The sequence below is a fragment of the Vombatus ursinus genome, unplaced genomic scaffold (assembly GCF_900497805.2).
Source record: "Vombatus ursinus unplaced genomic scaffold, bare-nosed wombat genome assembly UNPS02014864.1, whole genome shotgun sequence".
In the NCBI taxonomy this organism is placed as follows: domain Eukaryota; kingdom Metazoa; phylum Chordata; class Mammalia; order Diprotodontia; family Vombatidae; genus Vombatus; species Vombatus ursinus.
This window is the reverse complement of record NW_020954642.1, coordinates 17,132,361-17,154,400: the sequence shown is the minus strand read 5'-3', so window position 1 is coordinate 17,154,400 and position 22,040 is coordinate 17,132,361.

Below are 22,040 nucleotides of genomic sequence, written 5' to 3'. Positions count from 1 at the left end.
TTGAGCCTCCCAACAACCTTGTGAGTTAGGTGCTATCATTATCCCCACTTTACAAATGAGGAATCCGAGGCTGACGGAAATTAAACCACTTGCCAAGGTCACATAGTAAGCAATAATTTGAATTCAGGTCTTCCTGACCTCCAAGTTAAGCACCACTCCGCCACCTAGCGGCAAGACTGGGAGTGCACATCACTTAACCAACTTCTTCACCTGTAAAATGCGGATAATAATGCTTGTATGATCTACCACATAGGGATATTGTGAGGGAAAGCTATATAAATTCCTAGTCAGTCCATATTACAGATGCATTATTGGAGGGGCTTGAGAGACTTCTAATTTATCTTTCTGCGTTCTGGCCGAGATACGGTTAGAATATTTCTGACAGATGTGAATCGAACTGCTTTTTTTTTTTTTTTAAAAGAGGATGTTTCCCTTCTACATGTTTTTTGGAATAGTCATTTCTAATGTTTCCTGACCCTGCCTGTCAGGTCCTATCTGAAAGGCACCTTAGAAAAAGGTCTTGGAAGAACATTGAACTGGTAGTTGGCTTCTAATCTCCTAATCCTTGCTCTGCCATGAATTTAGATCATAGTTAAGGGGGCTTAGAGATAGATGGTCCAGCCCAGGCCCCTCATTTTTTCTTTTTTTTTTCTTTCTTTTTTTTTGGTGGAGCAATCGGGGTTAAGTGACTTGCCCAGGGTCACATTGCTACTAAGTGTCGAGTGTCTGAGGCCCGATTTGAACTCAGGTCCTCCAAGGCCAGAGCTCTATCCACTGCACCACCTAGCTGCTCCCAAGCCCCTCATTTTGAAAATGAAAAATATAAAGACCCAGGGGAGTTGGGTCTTGCCCAAGATCACATAGGTGGTAAATAACATATCCAAGACTCAGACACAGTTCCTGTAACTGCAGTCACAGAGCTTTTTTCTACTATGACATGATAAATGACCTGGGGCAAGTTACTGCCCTCTCTGGGCTTCAGTTTCCTCATCTGTCCAAGTAAGTTGGACCCTGCTGTTTCTCCAACCATACACCCTGACTCTCAACATTTTCACCAGCTGTCCCCCGTGCCTGGAATGCTATTCCTCTTCATCTCTGCCAGCTGGCTTTCCCAGCTTCCTTCAAGTCTCAGCTAAAATCTCATCTTCCACAAGAAGCCTCTCCTATATCCCCTTAATGCTGTGACTTCCCTCTGTTGATGATCTCCAATTTATCCTGTATATATCTTGTTTGTATGTGGTTATATGTTGTTGCACTGGGAGTTTCTTGAGAACAGGGACTGTTCTTTGTATTTGCCTTTCATTGTATTCTCAGCACTTAGCATAGTGCCTGGCACATTCTAGGCCTTTAATAAATCCTTGTCTACTTGATCAGATGAACTTTTAAGATCTCCTCCTGGCTCCCTTGATGGTCTCATCAGCTTCTGTGGGTTTAGTTATCATTTCTCCAGATGATTCCTAGCTCCATATATCCAGCCCTAACCTCTTTCCTGAGCTTGTCTCATATTACCATTGCCTTTTGGATATTTAGAATTGATTATCCTGTAAACATCTCAAATTCAACACGTCCAAAATAGAATTCATTCTTTCCCTACCACTCTAACCCTTCCCATTTCCGAACTTCCCAATTACTTTTTTTTTGGAGGCAGTAGGGGTTAAGCCCAGGGTCACATAGCTAGCAAGTGTCTGAGGTCAGATTTGAACTCAGGTCCTCTTGACTCCAGGGCTTTATCTACTGTGTCACCTAGCTGCCCCCACTTCCCAGTTACCTTTGAGAGTGACACCATCCTCCTGTTCACTCAAGCTAGCCACCCTTGTGTCATCCTCATCTTAACATTCTCACACACCCCACAAAATCTGATCAGTTGCTAAATCTTACCATTTTTACCTTCAGAACATTTCTTGTTGGTATCCCCTTCTCCCCACCCTACCTCCAGCCTTCATCACCTTTAGCCTGCACTATTGCAGTAGCCTCCCACCTTGTCTCCCAGCCTCCAGTCTCTCCCCACTACCATCTTTCTTCCACTCAGTTGCCAAAGTATAGGTCTGGCCATGTCAGTCTCCCTCCATCCTTCAATAAACTCTAGGCTCTCCCTATGACTCCTCGCATCAAATACATAATGCTGTGTTTTGTTTTTGAAGCTCTTTATGACCTGGCCCCTTCCTACCTTTCCAGTCTTTATAGGCTTTTTCCCTATCCAGCACCCTTCCATCTGGAGACACTGGGCCATCCCTTCTACTGGAAAGCTCTCCCCCACCAATCCTAACCTTCACGTCTTAGATCTCTGGCTTCATTTAAGACTCCTGCCTTTTGCCGTAGGCCTTTTCTAATCTCCTTCAGCTGGTAGAGCCTTTTTCTTCCTTGTAGGTGTCCTGTGTATACCCAGTTATTTACATTCTGTGTCCCTTGTGGCTGTGAACTCCCTGAGGGTAGAGGCTATTTTTGCCATTCTCTGTGCTTGCCTTAATAAATGCTTGTTGATTGACTGATGGACTGACTCCAGCTCTAAAACATAGGATGTTTCACTTTGTTTTTTGTAAATAAGGGTGAGATAAATAATCTCTTCCCCTTCCCCATAGAGGAGGCTTTGAAGTGTCCATTCTTTGCTACATTTGGAAGTATGCTTTCCTGGCGTTGATCAGAACAAACCTTTTAAGTCACAAGGGCCATCAACCCACACTGGAAAAAACCAACTTGCCTGTTTAAAGAACTATTTAAAGCTTGGCTTCCAAAGGCAAACTGAGTGCTAAACTCGGATTATTATAAGCATCTTAATTTTGTGTTTTGGGAGGAGTTCAACAATTTCCCACTGTGTGTGTGTGTGTGTGTGCTTTTTGGGAGCAGCAGTTCATTTTTAAATACGACTGCTGCTTTGGTAGAACTGTTAGCAGCCTGTGGTATGTTACATCTGTCCTTGATATTTGAAATATTTGGCCCAGCTTAATAGAGAACTCTTTTTTCCCCCCACAAACTTTGAGTCATGTATTAAATGCTAGCCTGGGATTAAGCTCTGGAATATGTGGGAAAACAAATATGCCTTAAACTATATTTAAACTTCACCAGTAGATACAAATGAGAGTCAAGAGGCAGTTACAGAATCCCTGAATGTCACACTGGTAAATTTAGGACTTGGGTTCCAATCCAATCTCTGCCATGTACTACCTGTATGACCTTGGAAAAGTCACACTCCGTGGGCCTCGGTTTCCTCATCGTAAAATGAAGGGGTTCGCCTAGATGGTCCCTAAGTTTCCTTTCAGCTTTAAATATATGAACATAGTATGTGACTGTTTCAGGGAACCTCAAATATGTCAAGTCCTTCTCTGCATATTTAGCGGGGCTTTGTTTTCTTTCTTTCTTTTTTTTTTTAGTGGAAGAGAAAGCTAAGATCCAAGAGAGTGGAATGCCCAAGGTCACACATCCAATAAATGCTGGACCTGGAACTGGAACCCATGTCCTACTACTGTCCCAGTGCTGTCAGTCACAGAATAATAAGGAACCCCATAATTCATCTATCCACTCTGTCTGTACCTGAACATTGACCCCCTCTGGTCGTCTTTGACAAAGGACAGTCATCCAGTGTCTGCCTGAGGCCCCTTAGGGATGGGGAATCCATATCTCTGGAAGCAACTTCTACTTTGGAAGTTGTTGGGTTTTTCCTTACATCGAGCCAGATCTGACTCTGTTATGTTCACCCATTGTTCCTACATCTCCCCTCAGGAAACACGCTGAATGTGACTGATCTTTCTACGCAGTAGCTCTTCAGATATTTGAAGGGGATAGCCATCATCTGCCTTCTTCCCCAATTTTGTTGATACTTTAAAAAAAAACCCATAATAATTTCTGGATGCGCTGCTCCCCTTTCTTGGCTCTTCCATCATTCTTTAAGCTTCCCTTATAGCAAATTACAACTAACACCCAACATTGACTCTTTCTGACCATAGGTGCCACATTCTATACTGATTATCTACCCTAAGCTAACCCCCTCTCCTCCCTTGCAGGACTCACTTAAGGAAGAGGGTATGTTTCCTTATCTCTTTTTGGGGCTATGTTTGCTTATTATAATGACTCAGAATTTAGCATCCTTTTACTGTTCTTTCCATCTGCATTATTATAGTATCATGTTGTTTCCTGGTTCCATTTTATTTCACTCTTTTTATGTTCACATAATAGCATTTTTTAGAAAACCATTCCCAAGCTGATCAACCCCCTCTTTATTTCCAGTACACTGCTACCACAAAAAGTAATTCTATGAATATGTTGATTTATATGGGATCCTGCTTTCAGTCTTTGACCTCCTTGGGGTATACGCCCAATAGTGGGATCCCTGAACCAAAGTGAGTGCCTTTTATATTGTACTATACTGTCAGAAAAGTGGCATGATGTATGAGAGTGATGCAAAGTTATTTTGATATTGGGAATCAGGATACCTTAGTTTGCATTGTGGCTCCTGAATTATTTATTTTTTTTTATTTTAGGCAACTAACTTAACCTGCTTGGCTGATCTCTTGAGCCTATCTCCTCATTTATCTGTAACTGGGGATTGTGCAAAGTCGAGCTGCTAGATTCTGGTTGACCAGATGTGCTAGCTCAGCATTTAGGTACTCTAGGAACGATGAAGCCCCTACCTGCTGCCAGCCATGTGTGAATCCTTGCTAAAGGCTACTTGGCCTTGAAAAAGCAATCCCTGGGGCAGCTAAGTGGTGCAATGGATAGAGTCACTTAACCCCAATTGCCTTAAAAACAACAAAAAAGAAAAAGCAATCCCTTTATTAGGCACTGAGCAGGAAGAACCAGTGACTAAGTAGAATTCTAAAGGAAGTGACCAACCATTCTTTTTTTTTTTTAAGCTAGGCATTGGGGGTCAAGTGACTTGCCCAGGGTCACACAACTAGTAAGTGTTGTGTCTGAGGCCGAATTTGAACTCAGGTCCTCCTGAATCCAGGGCCAGTGCTCTATCTACTGCACAACCTAGCTGCCCCCAACCATTCTTTTCCTCCTGGCTACAGCGTATATGAATGCCCATGGAGTGTCTCACTATAGGGATGTCCTTTCCCTATCCCAATATCATTTTTTAAAAATTTATTTTCTTTTTAATTCACAGAACAAAATAAGCATGTCCATAACATAGTACAATAAAAAAAGATGATCTACACATGAAACTGCAAATTTATCATGTACAACTTGCTATTCCCTCCAAATATACAACAAAGCTATCGTGTAAATCTTTTTTTCTTCACTCCCCTCTCTCTTGCCCTAGAAATGGCTACAATTAGACATAAATAGGGGTGTGTGTGTGTGTATATCTGTATAATTATTCCATACATACTTCTATTTATCAGTTCTTTTCTCCAGATGCAAGTAGCATCTTTCTTCATAGGTCCTTTAGTTTCAAAAATAATTATTTATTTTAATCTAATTTATTATTTATTTTTGTTTTATCTACAATATATTTATATATAAATATATACTATATTTATAATATAATAATAAAATAAATTTATTTATATATTAATTTAATTATTTATAATAGTCAAAATGACTTAGTCATTCAAAATCATTCTTAAAACAATATTGCCGTTACTGTATACAATGTTCTCTTGGATCTGCTCACTTTGCTCTTGATCATTTCATGCAAGTCTTTCCATGCCTTTCCAAGATCATTGAGCTCATCATTTCTTATGGCACAATAGTATTCCATCACAACCATACACCACAACGTGTTTGGTCATTTTCCATTTGAGAGGGTTGCCTGCGATTTCCAGTTCTTTGCCACCACAAAGAGAGCTGCTATAAACATCCTCATTCACATTCAAAGTTATAACTACTATTTGTGAATTGGTAGAGAAAACATTAGGATGTTAAAACTCTGTAAATCACCCGGACACCCCAATTAGATTCTAAACTCCTTGAAGACAGTGACTGAGCTTTAGAATTCTTTTCTGTCTCCCCCAGCACCTAGTATAGTGCTAGGCATTTGGGAGAGGCTAATTGGTTGACTGATGACTTTGAAGCATTATTGAAAGCATGAACTAGTAGCCTAGCACCAGACCTACAACTATACCTGATAGTGTATTAGGACTGAAGTAAAGGGAAGTCTCAGACTATGGATGTATCTTCTCCTTAATAAATGCTTGTTGATTCATTGACTTGTAAACTCTCAGGGATCTTTTTTTGACCTCTCATGCATAAAATATGCCAATTGATCCTATTTGTTTTAGGACCTTGGCAGGGAATCATCAGACAAATTGATTGAGACTTCAAGGGAATCTTATCATTAAAGATGACTCAGGATATCAGACCTAGAAGGAATTTTATTAATCCTTTACTCCATCTCCCTATGATGATGAAGTGGTGGAAGTGCCTTGTCCAAGTTCACTGAGAAAATTAGTGGCAGAACTGGAAGGAGAACCAAAGGTTATTTCTTCCCAGAGTTTTTTAAGAGGATGTTTGGAGAGGCCATGGCTTCAGCCCAATGGCCAGATGTAAAATGATAGAATTTTAGGTCCAGTGCCCAGCCAGCTGGATGGGGAAGTTATTTTGGGGAAAAGAGACTACTCAACTTTCCTCCAATCTCATTAGTTCAATTCAACAAACACATTCAATGCTTACTACAAGGCATCTTGTTATAGTGGAAAGACCCTTAGAACTAGAGTCAAGAGAAAAATGAGTTCGGATCGCTCCTGTGCCATTTGCTAATTTGGGCAAGTAATGTAACCTCTCTACTGTGACCCCAAGAGACAGAGTTTCTAGGTAATTAATCAATTTATTAATTAGTATCGATGGCAATCAATACATCGACATTAGTGGTTTCTCCTAGTAACCAAAACTGCCAAGGTAGACCCTGAAACGCCTTAAATCCCTTATGAAAGGGAATTCCCCTGACAAGTAAAACTCAACCCAGTGAGGAAGTGGGCTAAAAGTCTTCAGCATCTCCTGTTGAGAATGTGGCTTGATTATCAGACTCAAAAATCTCAAGGCATCTGGGCAAAGGGGAAATCATTTCCATTCAGACCTCTCTAGCTAGTTTTCTCATTCATAAGCTGAGTTGCCCTATATTCTAATGGTGGGGACCAAGGACAGAGGGTTCCTCTTCCAGCAAAGGCTTGCTTAACTGGATTCTGTTTATATTCTTAACAGAAATTTGGTCTTTCAGTTGGGTGGGGTCCTGCCCAACTAACAAGCATGTGCCTTGAGGGCTAGGAACAAGTCTGCTCACTCTGCCAAGCCCTTCAGAGGCTGGCTGACCTTTTCAGGAGATGGGTATTTAACAGAAATAAGAGGAAAAAGGGTGAATCACAAATTAATAATTAGTTATTAATAAAATAGTATAATATCCATTTCACAACCTCAGTTGGGAAAATAATATCCATAACACCTATTTCACAGGGTTCAGATGAAGTATGTAAAGTGTTTTCTGGAAGAATGTAAGCTACTTGAGGGTAGGGACTATTTTTTGACTTTGTATCTCTACCACCTAGCACAGTGCCATGAATGTAAATCCCTGTTGAATTGAAAGTACTCTGCTAGAAATGGGATAGAAAAATAGACATAACATAGACCCTGACCTGTAGGAGTTCACAATCTAATTGGGAGATGAGATGGCGAATGAGTAACTGTTGAACAAGAAGAAATGAAATAAATGCAAAGGAGAGAACCAAAGTGCTATGAGAAACTTGAGGAGGAAAAGATTATTTTCACCCTGGGGGAGAATATGGTGAAAGAAGGATTCCTGGAGGAGGTGACATCCCCACTCCTGACTGCCTCGTTTCCCATTATAGTTAGCTCTTAGTTATTCAGGTCAGTAGAGAAGAACTTGGATAAGTTATATCTTAAGTCTGAACTTTTAAATTAACCTTCTAACTGGTCTCCCTTTCTCCAAGTTCTACAAATTAGCATTGGTAAAACTGTGTTATGAATGCCACTCCCCTTCATTGACTCCCCAGTGGCTACAAAGTCCAAACTTCTTAGTTTGGAATTCCAGGCCATCACCTGTCTAACCTCTACCTGCATTCTCAGGTTTATCTCTGTTATTGTCCTATCCTAACTCTTCCCTTCAGCCAAACTGAACTACTCACTGTCCTGTGAGTTCCACAAATATTCCTACTTCTACCTCTATTCCCCTGGGATTGAGATGCTCTTAATTGGACATTTACCAAGTTCCAACAAACATTTATTAAATCCAAAGTGCTGGAGATACAAAAATAAAAAAATAACTCAGCCCCTGCCCTCGTGGAGCTTACTTTCTCTTGAGGGAAAGAAGGGATCTCAGTGGAGGATGGAAATACAACATCTATACAGGTAAGTATGATATAAGGCACAGAGAGACAGGCACAAAGGAGAACCAATAAATGTGTCCTAAGATGATAATGAGAGATACAAATTAAAGCAGTTGTGAGGTTGCACCTTATGCCCATTAGATTGTCAAAGATGACAAAAAAAAGGAAAGAAAAATTACAGCTGTTGGAGGGGCCAAGGGAAGACAAGCATGCTAAAGCATTGTTGGTGCAGCTGTGAATTGATCCAACCACTCTAAAAGATAATTTAGGACTACACCCCAAAAGTCACTAAACTGAGCATACTGCATTGCTGTGATACTACTATTAGGAATATGCCCCAAAGAGGTCAAAGAAAGAGAAAAAGGATCCATCTTTACAAAAACATGCAAAGTAGCACTTTTTTTTTTTTGTAATAGTAAAGAACTGGAAACGAGGTTCTCTCTCCATCCAGTATATGAATGTAAAGGAATGTTAATTATGAAGTGACAAAAGGGATGGATTCAGAGAAAAGTGAGAAGACTTGTTTGAACAGATATCAAATGAACTGAACTGAACAGAACCAGACAATCAAATTATACCATGACTACAACAATGTAAAGGAAAGCAACTTTGAAGGACTTGAGAATTCTGATGGATGCAGTGGTCGATTACAATTCCAGAAGACCAATGATGAGCCATACTTTTCACCTCTCGACAGAGAGGTGATGGACTAGCTGAGACATTCATTTTTCAGAAATGATTGAGGTGTGGATTTGTTTTGCTTGATTATGCTTACTTGTTACAATGGAGGACTTTTATATGAGGGGAGGAGAAGGAAAGTTGTCAGGAGGGGAATGGATAGGTAATGATAGTGATGCAAAAAAGAAGAAGAAAAGAGCATCATTGAAACACTGAAAATAGGAGAGAGCAAAAAGAAGTTCACAAGCAGGGCAAATATTGGTCTATCATTTAAATTTAATAACATACTTTTTAAAAAAGTTGAACATAAAAGAGATTCATGGTTTCATATACAATCCTGTTCTTTGTATATAAAATATTCATGTTTATTGATGTTAAGTTCATAATTTTTTAAAAAAATTAAGTGCTCTAGGACAGTATGAGGAGTGGAAGGACATTTTCAGGTTATTAAGGAAGGCGTTGTGCTTTGTAGGATATATAGGACCTGAGTTAAGCCTTGAAGGAAGAAAAAGATTCTTAAAAACAGAAGATGAAGAGGGAGGGCACTCCAGTCACAGTGGATGGGCTGTTGGAGATCAGAGTCACCAGATCAATAGCTTGGTTTGGTTTGAACACAGCCTGCATGAGGGGAATCATGTTGGGACCCACTTCCCCGATGATCAGAGCCCCATTCATCCTTCCATGCCCAGCTCAAGACTCATATCTTCCTAGGAAGCTTCTCTATCATTCTAGCCCACAGTGAGCATTCTTCTAAATTCCTGAAGGCCACTCATTGGTCACTCTACATATGCCGCCTAGATTTCTCAATTTTACCCACAAAGTCATGGGACTCCTCCAGACTGTCTACAGTACAAATCTGTTCTGAGTCATAAGAAAGTGAAAGAATGTCAAACTGGGAAATCCCAGCAAACTATTTTTAGGGACAGTTTCCAGGGTATATTCAAGTGAAGAGATTATAATGAATTTATCCTGTCTCATTATTGTTATACTTAACATTCAGATAGCATTTTGAAAGCCATATCCTTCTTCAGTCCTGGGAGACAGGGAGGACATATATTGTCCCCATTTTAAAGATGAATGAACTGAGATTCAGAGAAAGCAAGAACTTATCCCTAGCCACACAAACAGTCAATGGCAGAGCTGGGCCTCAAACCTAGGCCATCTGATTCTATCTATATTCCATGAGATTATAAGGTCCTTGAGAGCAAGGACAGTTCTTTGTGCTTCAGGACCTTAGGCATAGTAATTTTCACATGTTGTTATTGTTCAGTTGTGTCTAACTCTTCTTGACCCGATTTGGGGTTTTCTTGGCAAAGGTATTGGAATGCTTTGCCATTTCCTTCTCCAGCTCATTTTACAGATGAGGAAACTGAGGCAAACAGGGTGAAATGATTTGCCCAGAATCACACAGCTAGTAAGTGTCTGAGGCCTGATTTGAATTCAGGAAGATGAGTCTTCCTGACTGCAGGTCCAGTGCTCTATCCAACTGTACCACATAGCTGCCCCTATTTGCACATAGTAGGTCCTCAATATGAGAGGTTAAGAATGTTGGAGAAGATAGAAAATAGTTATGGAATTAGAGTTTCACCCCTGACCCTTACAGTTATATGACCATGAACATGTCATGAAACCACCTTCTGCCTCAATTTCCTTTTTCCTAAAATGGGGATAAGAATCCCAGTATAGGCAGTGTGGGGTAGTGCACAGAGAGACAGCCTCAAAGCCAAGGAGACCTGGGTTCAAGTCCTGCCTCTGACATAATGACTGTATGACCCTGGTCAATAGTATAGGCCAGTGCCAAGCTCAAATAGAAAAAGAAACCGCAAAATTAAACATGAGGATCTCTGTGGACCACATATTGACTTAGAAAACAACGTATTAGCATTATTTATGTCATTGTATTTTGTTTAATTAAATATTTCCCAATTACATTTTAATCTGGTTCAGGTCACATGCTGGTCACTGTTTGACACCTCTGATCTAGTCATCTTTCTAAGACTTTCTGAGAGAAGGTGTCAGTCTGCATCAGTAGAGAGAATTTCATCACCCTTGTGGAAGAAAATACCGTACTCTGCATTTTAGGCTGGAGCTCACCAAAATTTTATCCATTTAAATTAAACTAATTCTAAACATGGGCAGTTAAGTGGCACACTGACACTGGGCCTGGAGTCAGGAAGATCCAATTTACTACAATTAGACTTACTAGCTGCATGACCCTGAACAAGTCACATAATGCTGCCTCAGTTTCCTCAGCTGTGAAGTGGGCTGGAGAAGGAAATGGCAAGCCACTCCAGTATCTTCAGCAAGAAAACCCAAAATGGGGTCATGAAGAGTTGGACACAACTGAAAAGCAACTGAACAACAAATTCTAAACATTTCTAGAGAGAGTATGAGAGATAGAGGGAGAGTGGGAGGGAAGGAGAGTGAGAAAGAGAGAGAGAGAGACAGAGAGAGAGAAGGGGAAAAAGAGGGAAGGGTGGAAGAGTTTGAGGGAGAGAGAGAGAGGGCATAGTTTCCATATGCCTTTGAAGAATCTAATACATCATTTTGGAATGGCAATTTATAGTATTCTCATACAATAGACAAAAGTCCATAGTCAAGATTAACAAGGGATCAGAATTCTCAGAACAATAGTAACTCAAAATGTCAGTGTGCCCTGAAGAGCACTGACATGTTATACCAAAACCTCTCAATCCTTCCTTTTGACCACTACTTCTAAGGATTCTCCTTTACACCTGATCAAAGGTGAGCTCAAATGATACTTCCACTAACTGAAGAAATCAAAGATTTATTCCTTCTAACAGCAAGAATAGACAGCAATGTAGTGGAGAGAGTGCTGTCTTTGCCAAGAAAACCCCAAATAGGGTCATGAAGAGTTGGACACAACTGAAACAACTGACCATCATCAAAATTATTTGAGAATATGAAGCCTAACGAAGTAAAGGGTGGTGTGGGGGTCCTTGATGCCCCACATTTGGGAATTCCCTCCATGAAATCACAGGTCTAGTCCCTAATCCCAAATGCCTGTAGTACCTACCTCGCAGATTTGTTACGAAGCTCACCTGAAATATCTGTAATACTTTTTGTAAACTAGGAAGTGCGTTATAAAAATCAGCTAAATATATATGTATGTGTAACCCAAGTCCCAAAGCCCATTGGTATGGGACTCTCCACACTAGAGACTTTGGAATTTCCCCCCTGGGTGAGGTCTGGGAGCTCTCCCATTGGGAGTAAGGTAATAGCTCAACCAAGAGAGTCCCTTATCTTACCCAAGGGGAAAATTCCCTGAGGTCTCTAGTGGATAGCAAGTTGGGGACAGGGACATCCAGCTCCTCTTATGTCAACTTCTTCCCAGAGTCTTATTCTCCTTTCAGCAACAACCTTACTGAGTTTTGGCATCTTCCACCTTCTATTTCAAAGCTGGAAGCCAGAAGCACCCAAAGTGATTGCAGAGCTTGAAGAGATTCTAGAGTCTGGGGTGTATTTTCTTCCATGTCAACTCCACCCCCTAATGATGGCACAAAGTATTGATCTCTACCAATGATAGAATCCCATACTAATGTAATGAGCTTCGGAACTCAGCTTACATATGTTTACTGATGATTACATATGTTTGCCGGTTTATCTAGCACTTTATAATTAAACCTTTTACCTGCACAGGCCCATTTTGCAGATGAGAAAAAAGAGTCAGAAAGGTTTTGACTTGCCTAAGGTCATACAGCCATTAATCATAATGTTTAAATACTGCAAGGATGGTGTGTATCCTTCTCCCACTGAAACAGATTGCAACTCTTCTATGACTTAGATTATCCTTGAGAGCTGCTACAGCCAAAAATTTCATTACCCAATTGGCCAGACTGCTAATGACCCCTTCTGAACTTCACTAGATTGGTCCTGGGACAACAAAATGTGCAGCACAATTCTGGGCCAATATTCAAAGCCTTCCAAATAGAATACAATTATGTCCCCTACTGATCACTTATTAAGGCAACAAGCATATATGAAGTGCTTGTTGTTGTTCAGTCTTCGTGACCCTGTGGACCATAGCACACCAATATTGTCCCTGGGGTTTTCTTGGCAAAGATACTGGAAAGGTTTGCCATTTCCTTCTCCAGTGGATTAAGGCAAACAGAAGTTAAGTGACTTGCCCAGGGTCACCCAGCTAGTAAGGGTCTGAAGTCAGATTTGAACTCAAGTCTTCTTGACTCCAGGTCCAGTGTTCTATCCACTGAGCCACCTAGCTGCACTATTAAGGATTTACTATGTGCATACTTGTATCCCTAGCATGGCACTGTACCAAACACAGGGAATATAAATATAAGCAAAAAGAAAGACAGTCCCTGCCCTCAGGGAGCTTACATTCTAATGGAGAAAGACAACACACAAAAGGGAACTAAAAACTGGAAGGTGTGGAAAAGGTATCCAAATTGGGGCATGTGGTCAAAGAATGGAAAGTCCAAAGTAGGGCTGGGATGGGAATGAAGATTGTCTGGCCTGGGCACTTCCGAGACTCTAGGAGCACCTCACCATTGGGAGAAAGGAGCAGGCATGGCAGAGAGATGTGTCAGGGTCAGACAGCAGCTAAAACAGCATGATGTCAAAGACTGGAAAGTCAGAAGCAGACCCTAAAATGAAGGTTGTCTGGTCTGCATGTCTCCCCAAAATGAAAGTGCCTGGAGGAACTCACCAATGAGAGAATGAAGCTGATGTGGTGGACAGATGCTGTAGGGTAAGGAGTGGCAGGTCACTCACTATATACTAGGCACTGAGGATACAAGGATAAAGTATGAAACAATCCCTCCTCACAAGGAGCTTGTGCTCTAATGGGTGAGACAAGTACCTATGAAAATGCAGAGAGCATAAAGGTAAAGTTACTAAGTAAAAATAGACCAAGCAGTTAAATACAAAATAGTTTGAGAGGGAGGACACTAGCAGGTGGAAGGACCTGGAAAGGCATTTGCCAGTGATCTTACAGGAAGATCTGGATCTTCAAGGAAGAGGGACTCGAGTGGAGGGAAGAAAGGAGTCAGTTCTAGGGATGTGGGATGGCCACTGTAAAGGAACAGAGAAGAGTATGTATTTCATTTCAAGGCAATAAGAAGCCACTAGAGTTGGTTGGGTAGGGGAGCCATATGGTCAGATCTCTGTTTAAGGAAAATTACTTTGGAGTGGTGTGGAGGATGGACTGGAGAGGGAAGAGGCTTGAAGCAGAGACACCAATTAGAAGGCTGTTGCAATGATCTAGATGAGACGTGATGAGGGCTCAGACTAATGTGTCAGTTGTTTGAGGAGGACTGGGTCAAAGGGATGACATGAAGGTAGAAATGGCAGGATTTGGCAACTAACTGGATGTATTGGGTGAGAGAGAGCAAAGATTCCAGAATAATGCCAAGGTTACGAGCTTGGGAGACTGCCAAGATAGTGGTGTCTTCAAGAGAAATAGGGACATTGAGAAGAGCATTTAGCACAGTGCCTTCCATATAGTTGTGGATGAAATTTGTTGAATTTCTAGCTTAGATCTGCCAGAGTTGATGCAGCCTTCCAGAGCCCAGGCTAAATTCTACACTACTATGAAGCATGAGAGGAGGTATTTCAGTGGAGGAACAATGACTCAGATTTCTTTTGTGCTTTAGGGCTTACAAAAGACTTTCCTCATAATAACCCTGTAAGGTAAGTCATCCAAACCACATAATGTAGGCAGAGTGTTTTGCAAAACTTAATGGGACTATATAAATGTAGAGTATGAAACTCCCTCTAATAACACAAGCTCTGGCACCTGTCTACAAGTTCTAGCATATTCATTTCATTGGTAAGAGAACTGAGACTCAAGTTAGGTGACATTAGCTCCAGCATCAGAGAACCTAGATTTAAATCTCATTTTGCTTGCTTGTGACCTGTATGACCTTGGGCAAGTCACTTAATTTCTGTGGGCCTCAGTTTCCTCATCTGTAAAATAGGAGGTTGGAAGAGATGACCTTTGAGATCCCTTCCTGCTCTAAATCTATGATCCTGCTACTTCATGTTCAGTTTTCTTTCCACTCCACCATGTTTGGCAGAAGTCTCATGGATCCAAATAAAATGAATGTTCTCTCTATGACAGGCAACTAAGTGGTACAGTGCTTAGAGCACTGAGCCTGGAGTCATGAAGACCTAAGTTCAAATCTAGCCTCAGAAACTTACCAGCTGTGTGACCCTGGGCAAGTTACCCCTGTTGCCTCAGTTTCCTCATCTGTAAGATGAGCTGGAGAAGGAAGTGGCAAACCAATCCGAGAAAACCCCAAATGGGGTCTTGAAGAATCTGCAACTAGGCAACAGCCACTCTCTACTACAATACCAGAATGACCATGATTAGTATGAGGAGCACAACTATGAATGAAACTTACTGAAAATACCCAAACTGTACCATGGCCAATCTTTTCATCACTCTCTCCTATGATTCTTTTGATTATCATAGCATTTACAAAGCACTTTGAGAGTTGCAAAGCACTTCACAAACATGATCTCATTTTATTCTCAAATCAACCCTGGGAGATAGGTGCTATTATCACTATCATCATCATCATTATTATTGTTTTACAGATAAGGAAACTGAGACAGAAGTTAAATAGAGGTTAAATAGAAGCTAATAAATGTCCCTGAGGCTGGATTTGAACTCATGTTTTTCCTCACTCCAGCATTTTATCCATGTTCTTTTCCTTCTCTTTGTAATAAAGAAAAAAAACCAAAAGGTAGCCTACTAGATATGGTGGAGAAGGAAGGAGCCTGAATAAAAGAGATAATCAGAATTTGGCTCTAACCCAAGTGAGCAAGAAACTATGAATTTAACCTAGAGTGGTGGGATTCCCATAGGGATTACTGTGGTGAAAAAGTTGGTTGAGTATGCGCTTAGTCATAAGAAAGTGAAAGAATGTCAAACTGGAAAATCCCAACTGATGGGTTTTTTTTGGTGGCAATTTCCAGTGCATTTCCAAGGGAGGAGATGGAAAGGGCACATTCTTTCTTAAGGTGCAGTTAACTATAATCACTGCTCAGTTTTGCCTTGGAATTTGACCGAGAACCAGAGGCCCCTTTCTTCAGTAGGTCATGTGGAAACAATGGGAGAGGAAGTCAGGCTGGGCATTTTTGCTAAGTGGCAGCTCTTTCAAACCCTGAAGTAGATTTGTATTCATTCCAGTTACATTCTGATTGCCTTGGCTTTTATTTGATATCCTCTCAAGAGGGACATTTTGGAAATACAAGTTGTTAGAAACCAAGGTTTTCACTATCTGAACATTCAAATCAATAGAAGTATTCATTTTCCATGTTTCTTTGTCATAGCTGCTTGTTGCTTGTACTTAAAATCACTGTTAAATTGCTATAAATTGTACTTCAGTGTTTCAATACAACCATCTTTTGTATGAGTGCTAGGCAATAGTCAACAAACATTTATTTATTTGCTAGGTAATCAGGTTAAGTGACCCAGGGTCACACAGCTAGTAAGTGTTATGTTCTGAGGCTGGATTTGAATTCAGGTCCTCTTGACTCCAGGGCTAGTGCTCTATTCACTTTGCCACCTAGCTGCCCCACCAACAAACATTTATTAAGCACCTACTATATGCCAGACACTGTACTAAGGGCTGGAGATACAAATGTGACCTCAATCCTAATATAGACCTATTGATAGTGTTACTAGCTGGCTTTGCTTTGATAGACATTCTTATTGTTTTTGATTGACTAATGTGTAGCGTAGATACTCCAGCCTTCTTGGAATTTGACCAAGAACCAGAGGCCCTCTGATTGCAGCTATGTTTCTATTCATTGCCCTTTGCTACACTGATTCTTCTGCCATCATAATGTTGCATAATTTTCAGCTATATGGAACTATGGGAAAAATGTTGTGAAGGCAGTTAGATATTGGTAGACGGCACAGTGGACAGAGTGGTAGGCCTGGACTCAAGGAGACTTGAGTTCAAATCCAGCCTCAGATACTTACTAGCTACATGACCCTAAGCAAGTTACTTAACTTTTGTCATCTCAGTTTCCTCAACTGTAAAATAGGCATAATAATAGTACCTCCCAGAGCTGTTATGAGAATCAAATGAGATAATATTTGGAAAGTGCTTAGCCCACTGCCTGGCATACAGTAGGTACTTAATAAATGCTTGTTTCCTTTTTTCCTCAAGGAGATGGGATCTTTCAACTTTATATTGAAAAATATTCCTGCTACTTATTTATACCTTAAATTTTTTGTTCATCATTATCTATATTTGTTTAGAGAATAATAATTTCAATTTATATTTCCTGTAACATTAAAATTTATATTAAAAAAACCCCTTTCTTTACCACAATCTTGTGATTTGGATAGCACACAATTGTAATCCCTGTTTTACAAATAAGGAAAATGAAGCTCCAAAGAATGAAGCAACTTGCCCAAAGATACCCTTATAGATAATGATGGAACTGGGCTTTGAATCCAGCTCCAAGGATGATGCTCCTTTTTTTGGGTGGCCATACTAGAGCTGGGAAGTAATTTAAAGGACATCCAGCCCAACCTTCTCATTTTACAGATAAAGACACTTAAGTCCAAAGAAGGGAAAGTTGAAAAAGAGTAATAGCATAGCTGAGATTGGAACTCAGGTTTTTCTGATTCCAAATCCAACAGGCTTTCTCCTATATCACACTACCTCCCTAGAAGTTAAATCCATTGACTGAATTTTTGTTGTTGTTGTGTCATTTTTAAATCACGTCTGACTCTTTGTGACTCCATTTGGGGTTTCTTGGCAAAGACCCTGGAGTGGTTTGCCATTTCATTCTCCAGCTCATTTTACAGATAAGGAAACTGAGGCAAACAGAGGGAAGTGACTTGCTACACAGCTAGTAAGTATCTTAGGCCAGATTTGTTTGGTTTTTTTTGGGGGGGGGGTTAGGCAGTGGGGTTAAGTGACTTGCCTAGGGTCACACAGCTAGTAAGTGTTATGTGTCTGAAGCCGAATTTGAACTCAGGTCCTCCTGAATCCAGGGCCGGTGCTCTATCCACTGCACCACCTAGCTGCCCCTCTTAGGCCAGATTTGAACTGCTAAAGAAGAAGTTGGACCCCTTGTAGAGTTGTGAATCTGTATCCACCTTGTCCTTGGTTCCTGAGACAAACCCTTATGCCTGCCTATCAGGGAGACGGATGCTGATGGTAATATAGGAAGGCCAAAATCTACCAGCCTCTACAGTTTGCAAAGGTATCTTCTGGCCAAGGAGTGGGGGTAGAAGATTAAGGCCAAGACTGAGATGCTTCCCTTTCCTCCAAGGGAATCCTTCTCAGGGGATATAGCTGAAATGTCCCCTCCCCCCCATATTTACCCCATGTTCTCTGCAATCCAGTGACAATGGCTTCCTTACCATTCCTTGCACTAGACACTTTATCCCCAGTTTTCAGATTTCCCAGGCTTCCTTGAAGTTCCTGCTAAAATCCTTCCTTCTACAAGAAGCCTTTCCCAATCCCTCTCAATTCTAGTGCCTTCTCTCTGTTGATTATTTTCAATTTATCCTGTCCATGTATGTTTGTACATAGTTGTTTGCCTGTTGGGTTATTTGAATGTTCTTTGTTTCTGTATTTGTTTATGAGTTCCGTGAGGACTTTGCATCGTATGTATTTCCTCTGTTGGTTGGTTGAAATAAAAGCTGTCGGGGGGCAGCTAGGTGGTGCAGTGGATGAAGCACTTGCCTGGGAGTCAGGAGGACCTGAGTTCAAATGTGACCTCAGACACATAACACTCACTAGCTGTGTGACAGCTAGTCACTTAACCCCAGTTGCCTCACACAAGAAAAGAAATAAAAGCTGTCCCATTATCTGCTATCCATATTGTATGTTGAGTCCCTTTCTGTGAAAAAGAAATGAGCTCTTTTTGATTGCTTTATTTTTAGTTTGATTATAGGATTAGGCTCTCTTCTTTAGAAGAGCTAGCCCTAAACTAAGCTAACAAACATAGATAGTCTCTTAAGTCTAGGTTATCTATAGATTTAGTGACTAGATAGATTGAGAAGACTTTGTTATTCAGTGGCAGATAATTTAGAAGAATTAGACAATCATGAGATTATAAGATTTCGAAAGGCTAAGTTCCCCTTTCTAGCAGAAAGGGGGATTGACCAAAGGCTAAGAAGAAAGCAGAGTTGACCACAGACCAAGTTCCTCTTTCTGGCAGCTGGAGAAATGTTAGCCAGAAGTTAAGACCCCTTTTATTTTTCTTTAGCTAGAGTCTAAGTTGGGTCATTGACTCTGCTAAGGAAGAACTTGTGGTCAGTGGTTAGCAGTCACCACCCCACCCGGTGACTGCTAACCACTGACCACAAGTTCTTCTTTCCCAGTACACTTTCTGGTTACCTGGAGGAAAGGATTTCTGCCATAGGATTAAGAAAGTCTGGGAGAATCTAACTAATCAGGTGACCTGCCTTGTCTAATTGAATTATGTTCAGAACAAGTTTCTATAATTTTTTTCCAGTTCCTCTTTCTTATTATAAAAAACCATCTCCTTGTCTCTGACCTCTGAGGAGTCAGGTGACCTGGTTTAATATACAAATATTAGCCTTGCAGATTAAATTATAGATAGCTCTGTAATTTTGTTCTCAGTTTCCTTTTTATTTCAGATAATCAATTTTAACATGTGGGGCTTTGGGGGTATGTGGAGCCCTGTTGCTCATCTTTGGGGAAACCTAAATACAAGCCATACCTAAGCTTTGTTCAAATATGCCTGAAATTTTACTTTGGAATGGGGGCATTTAAACAAAAATAGAACCCAACACTCTTGGGATCAGCCCCTAGAATTGGAATGGGGTCTCTGCAAGCCCAGAGTCCTTCGAGTCACATTAATGTACAAATTAATGTACAAGCATCTATCAGAACAGAATTACAAATAGGACCATGATTAATGTTCTTAATTAGCCTTCACTGAATGTTTAGTTTGAGTATAGGGTCATTTGCTTCATATTAATGCTAGCTGTGCCATAAGAAATGATGAGTATGAGAAATTCAGAGTGTTTGGAAAAAATATGAATAGTGTACTCTGGATTTTAGGCACAGATGTGCCAGAAACAATTTTTAAAAAACTGATCATTCTTCTAAATTGAAGCAATCCAAGAGTTTTCAAGTGTATGTGTGTGTGTGTGTGTGTGTGTGTGTGTAAGACAGACAGAGAGAAAAGAGAGATGCCCAAATGAGAGAAGGCAAAACAATTTCAAATCTGCTGGGGAGTTTTTGTACCAGGAATTTGACTGTAATAATTTCTCCATGGATTTTTAAAAATTAATAAACATTTATTGAGTACCAGCCTTGAGTATCAGCACTGTATCAACCATCTCCCCAGATTCAGCTCAATTCAGCAAACATATTAGGTACCTTCTGAGTGTAAAGACACTCTGTTTACTAGGCACTGGGGAGAACAGGACCCAAAGGAAACATGTCCCTGCTTTCAGGGAACATATATTCTATTTGGATGGGGATGAGAGAAGGAGGTAGTGAGTTCACTATGTATACAAATAGATGTATACAAGAAAAATTGAGAAAGAAGAGGATACTAACAATCGGGTGATCAGGGAAGGCTGCATGGAGGTGTTACCTGAACTGAACCTTGAAGGAAGACAAGGCTTCTGGAAGGAGTACATTCAAAGCATGGAGGACAGCTTATGCCAATGCATGGAGGTGGAAGATGGAATGTTGAGGTCTGGGAAAAGTTCGTTGTTTAGGGGAGGAATATGAAATATGGCAGGAAAGGTAGATGCAAGTCAGGTTTGGGGGGGCTTTATATTTTATGCCATTGAGAGGACCCAGGAGATTTTTTGTTTTATTTTATTTTATTTATAACTAACTTTTTTTAAGGCAATTGGGGTTAAGTGACTTGCTCAGGGTCACACAGCTAGTGTCAAGTGTTTGGTCTGAGTCTGGATTTGAACTCAGGTCCTCCTGATTTCAGAGCTGGTGTTCTATCCACTGCGCCACCTAGCTGCCCCTATTTTATTTTTTAAACAGGTGACATGTATGCCTTAGGAAGATTATTTTTGACAGCTATTGGGATGCTGGCTTGGTGAACAGAGAGACTAGAAGCAAGAATATCTTGCCTATTGCAATAGAAGAGGTGAGAGGAGATGAGGCCCTAAACTAGGATAGTGGCAGAAATTGGGAATTTTATAGGAGTGGTAAGTTTAGTGGGAGGCGATCATGTTTTAGACATGTTGAGTTTGAGGTGCTGGTGTGATTTCGGGGAGGAGATATCTAACAGGCAGCTGATGTTGCATAGCTGGAGTTAGATTTGCAGCTCTGGGAATTATCCATGTACAGGTGATACCTGAACTTGTGGGAGCTAATGAGATCTATGAGGAAAAGCGCTTACAGAAAGAAGAGAGGAGGAACAGGGACAGAACCCTGGCAGACACCTATACTCAGGGTCTAGGAGATGGATTAAGATTCTGTGAAAGAAGACCAAGAAGGAACAAGTCGACTGTCAAAAACCTGGGTTACCCTCATGAATTTTTTCCTGAAGAGTTTGAGTATAGGGTCATTTGCTTCATATTAATACTAGCTGTGCCATAAGAAATGATGAGTATGAGAAATTCAGAGTGTTTGGAAAAAATATGAATAGTGTACTCTGGATTTTAGGCACAGATGTGCCAGAAACAATTTTTTAAAAACTGATCATTCTTCTAAATTGAAGGAATCCAAGAGTTTTCAAGTGTGTGTGTGTGTGTGTGTGTGTGTGTGTGTGTGTGAGAAAGAGAGAGAGAAAAGAGAGATGCCCAAGCCAGTAGTCTTCTCATCCCCTCAGATGCCTCTACCATTAAACATTTTTTAGTAGGATCAAATGAGATAATATCTGTAAAGCACTTGGCATGGTGCCTGGCACATAGCAGATATTATTGTTAGCTATTATTATTGTTATTATTATGAACATTTATAGGAATAGACAAGAAAAATGTCACAATATGATAAAAAAAACAGTTTTGGGTTAAGACTCTACTCCATCTAATTGAACAATAGTCACTAGATCTTTCTGGAGAATCACCTTCTAAAACCACTCATCTCTCTTTGACCATTCCCCTTAAGGGATCTCCTGTCAATACCATGA